General features: G+C 47.3%; 1 pseudogene across 1 annotated transcript; it reads right to left on the bottom strand.

Annotated features, from left to right (window-relative positions):
* Nucleotides 1-1,462: 1,462 nt before the first annotated feature.
* Nucleotides 1,463-10,411, bottom strand: LOC310670999 (zinc finger protein RFP-like; annotated as a pseudogene). The gene is made up of 7 exons (XR_014515466.1): nt 9,998-10,411; nt 8,669-8,764; nt 7,402-7,632; nt 5,811-5,833; nt 4,898-5,016; nt 4,463-4,495; nt 1,463-2,200 (listed from the first exon to the last, which is right to left on the bottom strand). The product of XR_014515466.1 is annotated as a zinc finger protein RFP-like (transcript).
* Between the last annotated feature and the right edge of the window lie 1,056 nt (nt 10,412-11,467).

The following is an 11,467-nucleotide window of genomic DNA, read 5'->3' as shown; positions in this document are numbered from 1 at the left end:
TTGGGAGATCCAGGACAGAAAAAAGCATTTCGTTGTGGAGCGTGTAAATGAACCATGGAACTCACTGCCACTGGAGGCAGAGATGGCAACCAACTTAAAATCATGGAATTGCATAGTTGAACGGTACAACAAGGGTCACCTAGTCCAGATCTCTGCAATGCAGGAATCTTTTGCCCAACGTGGTGCTCAAGCCAGTGACCCTTAGATTAAGACTACCATGCTCCACCCGTTGAGCTGGGGACAAATTCATGGAGCACTAGGCTGTGAAGCACAATGGCTCTGCTCTGCCTCCACAGTCCAGAGGCAGAAGACTTCTAAATCTCAGGTGCTGGAAACTGCAGGGGGGGGGGAGGCTGGTTTTGCTCTCTGGTTCTGCTTGCAGGTGTCCCACAGGCATCTTGGTGGCCCCTCTTGGGCGCTGGACCAAATGGGCCACTTTTGTGTCCTTCCAGGGGTTGAGTGGAGGCTCACAGGGAAACTTACGATGACACACAAACATCGCCAACATCATATAGGGGGTGGAGCAAGGGGAGGTGGCCCTCAGGCAGGTGGGGGGGGGGAGGTGTCTTTATTTTGACATAAGCCACTACCCCATGGGAAATGCAGGAAAAGGAGATCAGGCTGCACAGGTCAGTAGTCGGCGGCCCTGATCGTGGAGCCAGAGAAAGTCCTACCAGATCTTTGAGAGAGGTCAATTCCACCGGCATTTGTTCTTCTAGCTCTTAGTATCTCAGGAGAGAAATCAGATGCAGCTGGTGCTGAAAAGACGCTCCTTGGGGGAGCATTGTGCATTTGGGGTGGGTGGGGCTGAGGAACACAAGGAAGGTGTCCTGCAAAATGTATAGGGCAGCACAGCCCATGGGGCCCCTTCCGGAAGCTGCCGGACTGTAGCTCCCATCCTCTCTGACCCCTGGCCATGCTGGATGGGTCAGAGGGGAGCTGGAGTCCAGCATTATCCAGAGGACACCCCATTTGATGCCCCTGATAGACAGAATCCAGCCTGTAAACACGGAACGTTAATGCATCAACCCTAAACACATAGAACTGGGCAGAAGCTTCACTCAATGCAATGAGGTTTATTTCTGGCAACGTGTGGAGATGGGGAGGCTGTATTTGCAGAGGGAATTTGAAGCTGACGCCCTGTTCAATTTCTTTTTTATTTTCTTCCCATCTGAGGTCTCCAGAGTAAGGAGCTATCCTGCCTGATGTGGGGGAAGGGGTTCGTTTTTTAGTCCTCTATTAATCCAATTATGCATACATTTTCACAGCTGCATAAGGTCTTGTGGGGAGAGGGAGGTTTTGTAGAATTGCAGAGTTGTGAGGGATCCTGAGGGTCATCTAGTCCCACCCCCTGCAGTGCAGGAAACCTTTGCCGAACGTGGGGCTCCAACCCACAACCCTGGGATTAAGAGTCTCGTGCTCTGCCAAATCAGACATCTCCAAAGGACAACAAGACTGAAGGTGAGGAAAAGATGATTTATTGGGACTGTTAAAAGTGTGACTGTCTCTTTAAGAAGAAGTAAGCTGCAGAGGGAATTCTGGGGAAAGGAAGGAAAATGAATCTTCTCAAAGGGCCCTTGAAAAACTGCCCAAGGTTCTCCTGGTGGGTAAATGTTTTTTATGTCAGTCACTCTGGTCTGGAGAGAAACTCCTGCTGGGCCTGAGAGGGAGATTTAGTCTCCTCAGGAGATAATGAGGTGGGTTTCATATCCCCCCAGATAAAACAAAGGGAGGAGCGTCTCTCCCGAGAATGAGGCTCCTGAGAACGTGTAGAGTTCGGCTCCTGAGTCAGCGTCAGAAAAAGACACACGTCCCCCTTCATAGTCCAGAGTCACCCGGATCCTCCTGGGCTTCTCACTCAGGGACAGAGGAGAGGGGTCAGGGGATGAGTAGGCCAAGTACCCCCCTCCCGACTTCCCCACAGCCCAGATCCCTCACTCAGGATTGAAGGAGAAGCTGCCCTTTCTCTCCACAGACTTCCTGGCGACCCCCACATCCCACCATTCCCCACTTCCCACATCGACTTCCCAGAAATGTCTGCCTGCTGTGAATCCCTCACGTCCCAACACACAAGAGTAGTGTCTGAATCTCTCAGGATTATCAGGCAGGGCTTGAGGTTTGTATCCCTGTCTCAGGCTTTTCCGATCCTCGGACAGGATGAGTTGGGGATGGGCTGTGTCTGGATCCAGAGTGACATTTGCTGTTGGGGAGAAGATGAGGGAAAGAGAAGATTAGGCAGAGTCAGCAGAGAGAGAGAGATGGACATCCTGATAAATAAATAAAAAACACCCCAAAAACCCAGATTCCCTTTCAGGTCAAGGGGATTTCTTTGCATCACATGCAAGACTGAGACTCCTCCTTGCAGACTCTCATCAGAATAAATAACTTCCTTGTTGATTTTTAACTCAGTTTCCTTCACTTTCTTATATTCAATGCGCATTGTGACTGCCCTCCTCTCAACCCAGGCATTTTCTAAGGGGAAAAACCACCCAGGAACCCTTTTACTCAGCTCTTCTGTGCTATCTAAGAGGAAAGAGAGAATTGGAGGAGGCAGGAGAGGAGAGAAGCTGCTTTCCTCTGAAAAATCTCTGTGGGAACTGGCCTTTGGGGACCTCTGGGTTGGGCTGGGGGGGGAGAGGACCCCCAGCAGTAGTAGTGGTAGTTCTAGTAATGATAATAAATAATAATAATAATAATAATAATAATAATAATAATAAATAATATAATCACATTTGCCTACTGCCCTTCATCTATAGGTCCGAGGGTGGTCCACAGCATAAAAATACAACACAAAACCACATATAGCCTGCCTCTCACTTTTGCGGGAGTTATGTTCTGGGCCCTTGTGCACAAAAGTGAAAATTGTGTTAAATGGGGAGCCTGTTTATTCCTGCTCTTCATCTCTCTCACCCACTTGGTCTCTCCTTCCTCCCAACCATCTTGGAAGTTCAGGGCTTGCCGCCAGGGAAGAGAAGGCAGGTGGCAGGGCAATTTTACCAAGGACTGCTTATTCCATGCTTCTGTTTGGGATTTAATATATACCTTAAGACTAGTTCCCTGAGAGAAGGGGGGAATAACTCAAAAGGTTACCAGTTTTGGGCTGGGACAGTCATGATAGGCAAGTGTAGGGCTGCCGTATTTTGAAGAGCAAGAAAGAGGACACATAGACCAACTTTGACTTTTAACCATGGATCGCTATGACGACTCTCATTTGAAATACCCCTACTATATGTAGGCTGTAGTAGGTGTGATATATTGCTAGTAGCAGTGTTCTTAACTTTCAACAACAAAAGAATAGTAAGAATACATATAGCTCCCTCACTTGCCACATGAAATATTTGGGCTCAGGTTCACATCTTTCTGAACGTAAGTGTACACAGAACAATTTATTAAACTGTTGAACATCTGCATGTGGACTCTCCTTAAGGGCAGGGGAGTCTTAACTCTTGCCCTCCCGGACTCCTTCTCCAAGATCTTGTAGCTGAGCCAGCATCCTTTTAGTTCAGCCACAAGAGAAGGGATTTTTACAGTATGTCGCTAGCTTAAGATGCTGCTCTGTTGTAATTCTCTGCTGCAGATTAGCCAAACCGGGTGCCTTGGGTGTGACTCTAATGCTGGCATAGGCAACCTCGGCCCTCCAGGTGTTTTGGGACTACAACTCCCATGATCCCTAGCTAACAGGACCAGTGGTCAGGAATGATGGGAATTGTGGTGCCAAAACATCTGGAGGGCCGAGGTTGCCTATGCCTGCTCTAATGCAATGGGGAGTCCTCCCTCATGGAATGGGGCTGATCTCATAAGAACTGTGGGAACTCTCAGGAGATGGGGATGGCTGATGAGGTTGAAACTGAGGAGGAGGCAGCTCAGGCCTTGCTCTGCTGCTGGGAGACCAGCCTGGGCAGGAGGTGGAGGAGGGACTGGGTGCTTGCGGGTGCCCTTTTTAAGACACCTCACAAGGGGGAAATCCAAGCAAATCTCGAGACGCCTCAAAAGAACCTCTCCAGATTGTGTAGAGGGAAAACAAAATGCAAGAGAGGTTCCCTATACATGAGAACTCAAAACCAGGGACACTGGACTGACCCTGTAGGATTTTCCTTAAGGGTTTTGTAAGATATTGTAAGGCTCTGAGGCTTTTCCCTACAAACAAGCAGTATATCAATTTTATGAAAGCAAAATCTATAAAATCGAGGGTGAAACCAGGATACTAGTCTATAGGCAGGAGTGGAACTCAGACTGGTGTGCATGTTCTTCGCAGGGACAAGCTCAGCCCCCAGTCCAAGCCTTCAAACCCTCACCCAGTTCATTCATGGGACAAACAAAGAACCCAAACACCTCTAGAGGACTGTTTCCCAGAGTGACGCCATTGATGGGGGTCCCAAAGTCCGCAGAAGGGAAGGTTCACCACCCATGAAATATCAGTCCCCATCCCTCCTGTAAAATTGTTCCTCTCCTGGAAATTTACCTTTCTGAATCTGCTTTCTGTATAAAACAGCATCTGAGGAAGCAAAAAGATATAAAGTGTAAGCGCAACGCTCTTCCACCTGAAATAAATCTCCATACAAAAGTAACACTTCATAATGCAGCATCCTTGAATTGACTCCATTCAGAGCAGGAGAACCTCCCAAAGGACAACCCCAGATTGTGCAGACAGGAAACCAAAAGGAAAAGGAGGTTCCGTATAATTGAAAAGAGATACACTCTGGTTCAGGCTTTCTTTACAGGATCCAGCGTCACAATATACATGGGCCATTCTGGGGGACAGGAAATGAAGGCTGGAGCACCAAGAAGGAAGGTATCCTGGGGTTACTCAATTCCATGCAGTAGGAGCCTGGCATGTTCAGTTCTGAAGAAATAATAGAATTCCCACTGTGAAATCCTGGCAGCCAATTTTAATTACCTTTCCATTGTTTCATTGTATTCTCCACAAGGTGATTTAGATCACAGGATTCCAAGATCCTGTTCCTCAGTTCTGGAGGGAACGGCAATGGCTTCTCTGGACTCTCTCTTTTCTCATACCTGGTGAAAAGAAAAACAATGTCAGCGCATTCAAATCCGCAATTTCTGTTAAAGGAAAAGAAAGGAAGTGAGAGGAGGAAGCTGGAAGAAGCCTAGAGGGACAGGCAGGCGCGGAGGGGGGAGTTTCTTCCTCACTACGGACTCCTCAGCCAGACCCCCAAGGGCCAAAACAGCAACCCCAGGCCTCTGGGTCTCCCCACTGGTGTCAATTCAAAGAAGCAGCAGAATCATATGGTATCAAGGGGCAGGAATTGTCTGAGGGTGGTGACAGCACAGCACACATTTCCTTTCCCTAGATGTCCCCAGAGAAGGGGTGAGGAAGAAAAAGAGATGCACTTTTGTTGGGAAACAAGAAATGTTCCTTAAAACCTCTACTCTGCACCTGAGTGATACCTTAAAGCCAGAATACGGTCAGGAAAATAGCCAATTCCTGCTCCTTGGTGAGAAATCGCACCCCCCCCAGGGGCTCTATGGGGCAGGAGTTTGCTTGGGACAGGGTGGGGTGGCCGGCAGAGTGCTTGCTGCAGAGTGACTGAACTGGTCAGTCTAGAAGGAAACAACTAAGGCAGACACGTCCAACTCCCAAGAGACTGAGCTCTACTCACAGTATAAAAAGACCAAGTGTGCTCTACCCATTGTCAAGTTCCAAAGAGGGGGTCCTGTTTTACCTGTGAGATGCCTCAGGGAGTGAGTCCTACGGTCTCCCCCCTGCAGCCCCTGGAGGGCCATGTCTGAGGTTCTTGCATCCCGGCCTCATGGAAGGATGCTAATGGAAATGAGCCAGATCCACTTACCTCTGCAAGGTGCTTCTCACATCCTAGAGGGGAAAAGAGAAGGGAATTCACTGCACACCACAGGCCACACTAGGAAGACCCCCTCAGACCCTGCCCCTCGGATGTCAGTCTGCCTGGCACAAGGCAAGGTTGTGGGCAGGGATGGTGGAATCAGCCAGTTTGGGTTTCTCACAGCTTTTATTTTTCCAGTCTGAAATTATTAATTTTTCCAATATCAAGTTTTCCACATTTCCACATCAGTTTGCAATTATTGTTGAAAATCCTTATGAAAATCCACCAGCACTTAAGGGAATCTCATGTTTATGGATTCAATAGAAGATTCCCAACCCATCTCATGTCTTAGATTATAATTTATTAACTTTAATCCAGTTTGCATTGTGCAACTCAGACGTAAGTAAACCTACAGGATATTCCTACCAGGGAACTGTCCCAAATTGTCTTCTACAGAAGTCCCCAAATTTCAAATTCTACTTTCCAACTGGAAATAAGAAAAGCACCTGCAGCATAAAATGCCTCCAAAGGACCTGTATACCTGAAGGAGCGTCTCCACCCCCATCGTTCTTCCCGGACACTGAGGTCCAGCTCCGAGGACCTTCTGGTGGTTCCCTCCCTGCAAGAAGTGAGGTTAGAGGGAACCAAGCAGAGGGCCTTCTTGGTAGTGGTGCCCACCCTGTGGAACACCCTCCCAGTAGATGTCAAGGCAATAAACAACTATTTTGCTTTTAAAAGAAAACGGAAGGTGGCCCTCTTTAGGGAAGTTTTTAATGTCTGATGTTTTTAATATTTGGTTGGAAACCGCTCAGAGTGGCTGAGGAAACTCAGCCAGATGGGCAGGATAAAAATTTATTATTATTATTATTATTACTATTATTATTATTATTATTATTATTATTATTATACAGCTGAGTGTTTCTTTGGGCTCCTCCACACTTCTGCTTTTCCCTTGCCCAGAAAACACAGGTCCAAGTGGTTTTCCCTTTGCCCTGCCGCTTTCTCTCAGGGCAAACCTGCTCCTTGGTGCAACATCGAAGGAAACGTCTATCTGGAGAAAAGCTGGCTGATGTTTGCTCTAATTCAGCAGTAGAGAGCGGGTTTTCCTTGAGGAAAGGGGTGGGACAAGCAGCAGTCTGAATGAGTCCCTCTGTCTTGCTCTTTGGTCACTGTGACTGAGCACCATTTTGGGCTGATCTGAATCCATTGTGAATGAGATCAACCAAGAAGTTGTGGAGGGAAGTGGAAAAGAAGCTGGGTCAAGAGACTGGCTCATGTCGGAAGGAGGCCTGAACTCATCCTTGGCAAAGCCCCTCAAAGGGCAGGAAGGCAGCATTTCCAAGAAGGAAGGCATTTGGAGACAAATCATCAGCAAAGAGCAGAAAACCACCTCCTGTTCCATCAAGAACACAGAAGAATCTCTAGTCTGCATTCAGGTGAGTTAAGCATCCCAGGTCTCTTGGGTCTTCCTGTCCATTACATACCTGACTGGAGGCTCCATCATCTGAGCCCCTGCACTCCTTGAATACATGAAAGGGGACATAAAGGATTGGAGGCAGCCTTTTCCTGGAGCCTTGGGCTGTTCCTGCCACCTTCTTACCTGCAGGAGTTCACTCGCTGGCTGCTGACGCTTCTCCTCCATCTCCTGGATGATCCTCTCAAGAGAGGAGAGTTTCCTGGAGAGTCTGGCCAGCTGCTCATCCCTTCTCCCTGCAATCTCCTTCTCCACCTCTTCCATGTGATTCAGCAGACCTTTTTCTTGTTCTTCTAGGAACTGGCGCAGTTCTCTGAACTTCTCCACAATCTTCAGCCTCTCCGTTTCTGTCAATTTCTGCAAGAAAAGAGGAGGTCTGAGTGTGTTTGGTGCTTAGCCTCGAAACAGCAGAAAGAAAATTATGAGAATTCCACAGGGAGGACACTTCTGATTTTTCTATAGACATGAAACCTCCAGTGGCTAAAGAAGCAAACCTTTATTTTGAGGGGAGGCCCTCTCCATTGCTGTTTCTGTTGACTTCTATTTTGCAGACGGATGCAGCCTAAAGCAAGGAGCTCTTTTTTCCTAGCCATGGATGTTCCCTGCATGTTTTGGGGCATGGCATAACCAGAGTTCGAAGTTGTTCGGAGCACATCCAGGGACATAAAACTCCCCTCAGTTTAGACTGGGGCCATTAAGGTGTAGGAAGGAACAGAAACAGAGGAGGACAAAGTGCAGAGTTCATCCCCAGAGCTCCCCTGTTTTCTTTCAAGGTTCAAAATGGCCAGAGTTTACTTAAAACGAACAAGAGCCCACATTTAGAAAGGAAATTCTTTAGTAGAATTTATGGTAAATCAGGATTTGTATTGAATTGCTTCCACCCTTTCAGCTCACAAGTCCTCAGGCTTCTTCTTGTCTGCCATTCACATAATAAATGACATGGGGAAATGAACTCAATTTAGCTGCATTCAAAGGTGAACTTACCTAATTCGCTATTGCTGAAGAAATATGGAGACCAAAACAGAACAATCTTTTGAAATTCACACCTCTGATATTTTCAAGCTTGACCCAGCCAGGTAATATTCACAAAAAAATGTATTTATGAGGGTAAAGTACAGATCAAATATTTATATTTATATAAATATTTATACTACATATTTATACAAGGAGGTAGCTACCCTAACATCTGATTCATTTTCAGAACAGTAAATTAATAAACAGACTGATATGAAAAATGAGAAATGAGGAGAAGCTGAAACAGGCAGATTTCCCCATCACTTCTCAGTCCTGACTCGATTCTTCTTCTTCTTCTTCTTTATTGAACTTATACACTGCCCTATACCTGGAGGTCTCAAGTGCTTGTTCCCTGTCTAGTAACAACAGAGACGCTTACAAGGAGGTCTTTGCTTTCCTTATCCAGATCTGCTTGATAGGCCAGAATTTCCTCTCTCTCTTTCCTCAGAATCTCCAGGTGGCGACAGATCTCTCCCTAAAGAGAAAAGGAAAAATTCAGCTTTGATTGAGACACACAGAGAGATAAAAATCACAATGGCTTCTTGCGCCCACTGGCCTTGCTAGAATAGCAAAGTAATTTACTGGTGGAAATAAAAGTACAGAGGTTTTCATCCTTTTTGGGTCCACGGCTCCATGGGTCAACTACCTTCTATCTTCAGCACCCCTGTGGGGCTCAGGATCCCAGTTAGGTCCCCCCTTGCCTGCAGAGCTGGCAGCCCCTCACCTTTTCTCAAACCCCCTCCCTTGTGGAGCGATCTCTCAGCCTCCTCGCCTCGCCTTGGGAGTCCCAGCCTGACTTCTCACCTTGAGGTCTCAGGGAGAAGTGGGAAGAGGAGGAGGAAGGGCTAAGGCAGGATCCAACCTGGGATGTATCAGTCTAACGTCAAAGAGATAGTGAGGTCAGCCCAAGAGGCGAGAGATGCAGAGATTGACCAGAGCTTCTCAAAACCTCACCCATTCCAAACCCCTCTTTCGGGTCAGATGGCAATTCAGGTTTTCTGCTATTTGTCAGTTATTTTCTCTGCAGTAGCCAGAGCCCACGTGTGCTTGGGCCACCAGGGGAGATTTAAGTGCTGCAGCTTCTTCCATTTCTGGGCCAAAGAAGTTCTTGCTGCGGCCAGAATCCACCCAGGTAGCTCCTTCGGTCAGAAGATTGCTGTCTGGTCATCCTGCCAATTCAAAGGGACCAGCTTTTTTCCACTATTATTACTATTTTGTGGCATTAGTAGCACTGCATGGCACAGGAGCATTTTTGCACCACTGTAGTAGAACAAGTGATTTTTAAAAAGGGATTAAAAGGCACTATATATAGTATATAATTTCACAGGTCCAATTCGAGTTGCCATGAAAAAGTCATCTTTCCCCCTGGTCTTTGCAGATGCTACTCTGAACCACAGAGTCCTCTGCCATTTGGGGTGGGAGGAGATACTCAGCCCCCCCAAACCTCATTGCACAGGCTCCACAGCACCCCCAGAATAAGCCACCAGTAGGTCCTTCCACTCCCAAATCTGCTTCCAACAGATACTTGGGGGGTGGGATCCTGCAAAATCTGGTCAATTCCTGGCTAACAGTCCCTGTCCAGTCCCCCCTCCCAGCTGATCCCTTGCTGCTCTCTGTTTTGCAGGGCATTGAGGTGGAATCCTGGTAACCAAAGGAGACTTGTACTTAGTTGTCTATGTGCCATTTACATTTCTACTGTTCTAAATACGTACAAAGCAGCCTTTGATTTGTCGCACACCACGCAGATGGGGGCTTCGTGGACTTTGCAGAAGAGCTTCAGGGGCTCCTGGTGCTTCTCACAGACTCCTCCTTTCCCTCCTTCCTCCTTTCCCTCTTGAAGGCTGAGATTCTTGGCTATTTCCACCACATTAGCCAGTTGCCTGTTGGAGACGAGGCTCCTTCTCGGGACTCTTTCTCTGCACTGGGGGCAGGAAGCCTCTGCCTCCGATTCCCCCCAGAACAGGACCAAGCAGGATCGGCAGAAGTTGTGCCCACACTCTGCGATGGTCACTGGATCCTTGAAGTAATCCAGGCAGATGGAGCAAGTGGCTTCATCACGGAGACGCTGGATGTGACCCCCCGCAGCAGCCATGGCTCCCTCGCGCTGAAGACCCGAGTTGAGTTTCCCTTTTTCAGTTTTCAGCCACTGGGAGTTTCCCTTCCTGGAAGTGACTAAGTGATCATGTGATCTTTATTTAAAAAAAACAACAACATGCCTCCAGGTCTTTGCAGTTGCTGAATGTTTTCTCAAGTAGCAGCGAATGCTTTTGGATTGCTTCCCATGCTTTTGATTACACACAAACACACACGTACCTGGTAAGTTTCATACTGCAACATTTTTCATTCATAGGCTTCCTTGTTATTTTTGAACTGGAGAAAATCTGCCTCTGCCCTAAATGGACAGGAGTTCTGATTTAGCAAGCGGGACTTGATTCCGTGAAGAGAACTCCTAAAAATCTGGTTGCTAGTTCTAACTTTATCCCTTTTTAGCATGCTGGCAAAGAACTTCAGATTGGAACAGACGCTTTCAGCCTTGCCAGCTGGTGCCCTCTGTTTGCTGAAGACTACAGCTCCCATCATCCCTGGCCAGGACATCTCCAGGTATGGTTGGGAATGCCCTTGCCTGAAGACCCTGCAGAGCCACTGCCAGTCAGTGGAGGCAGTACTGACCTTGATAGACCAATGGTCTGGCACAGGGGTCTGCAACCTTTAAAACAAAAAGAGTCACTTGGACCTGTTTCCGAAGGAAAAAAAAGTGGGAGCCTCAAAACTCGTCATTATAAAAACAACTTTTTTGTAACTTTTTTATTATTTCTTTGTTTGACCCCTTAGAATTACTCCTCCTCATAGAAATAAACGTTAAATTAACAAGTAACGTTTTTGTGTGTGTGTTCTGAATAGCGGTTGCTGGAGACTCTAGAAGGGGAGAGGGCTCATGTGCTCAGGTCCGGCTTATCTGTTTCCCTCAAGCATTCAATAATTTTTCAAAAAAATTTTTTTTTGTTTCACCACCACTTGCAGGTAAAAGGAGAACGATCAAGACGGAGAATTCCCACCCAGGCGAAGCTGTGCCAGAGGAACGCTCCTTTGTTAGCTGAGATTGCAGAGCAAAAGCAGGAGTCCAAAGGACACCAGGGAACAAAGGAATGCAGCAAGTCCCCTTTAGCGAACACACAAC

The sequence above is a fragment of the Podarcis tiliguerta genome (assembly GCF_965153285.1).
Source record: "Podarcis tiliguerta genome assembly, chromosome: 2".
Lineage (NCBI taxonomy): Eukaryota > Metazoa > Chordata > Lepidosauria > Squamata > Lacertidae > Podarcis > Podarcis tiliguerta.
The sequence above is the reverse complement of the archived record's forward strand: the minus strand, read 5'-3'. Positions and strand labels throughout refer to the sequence as shown.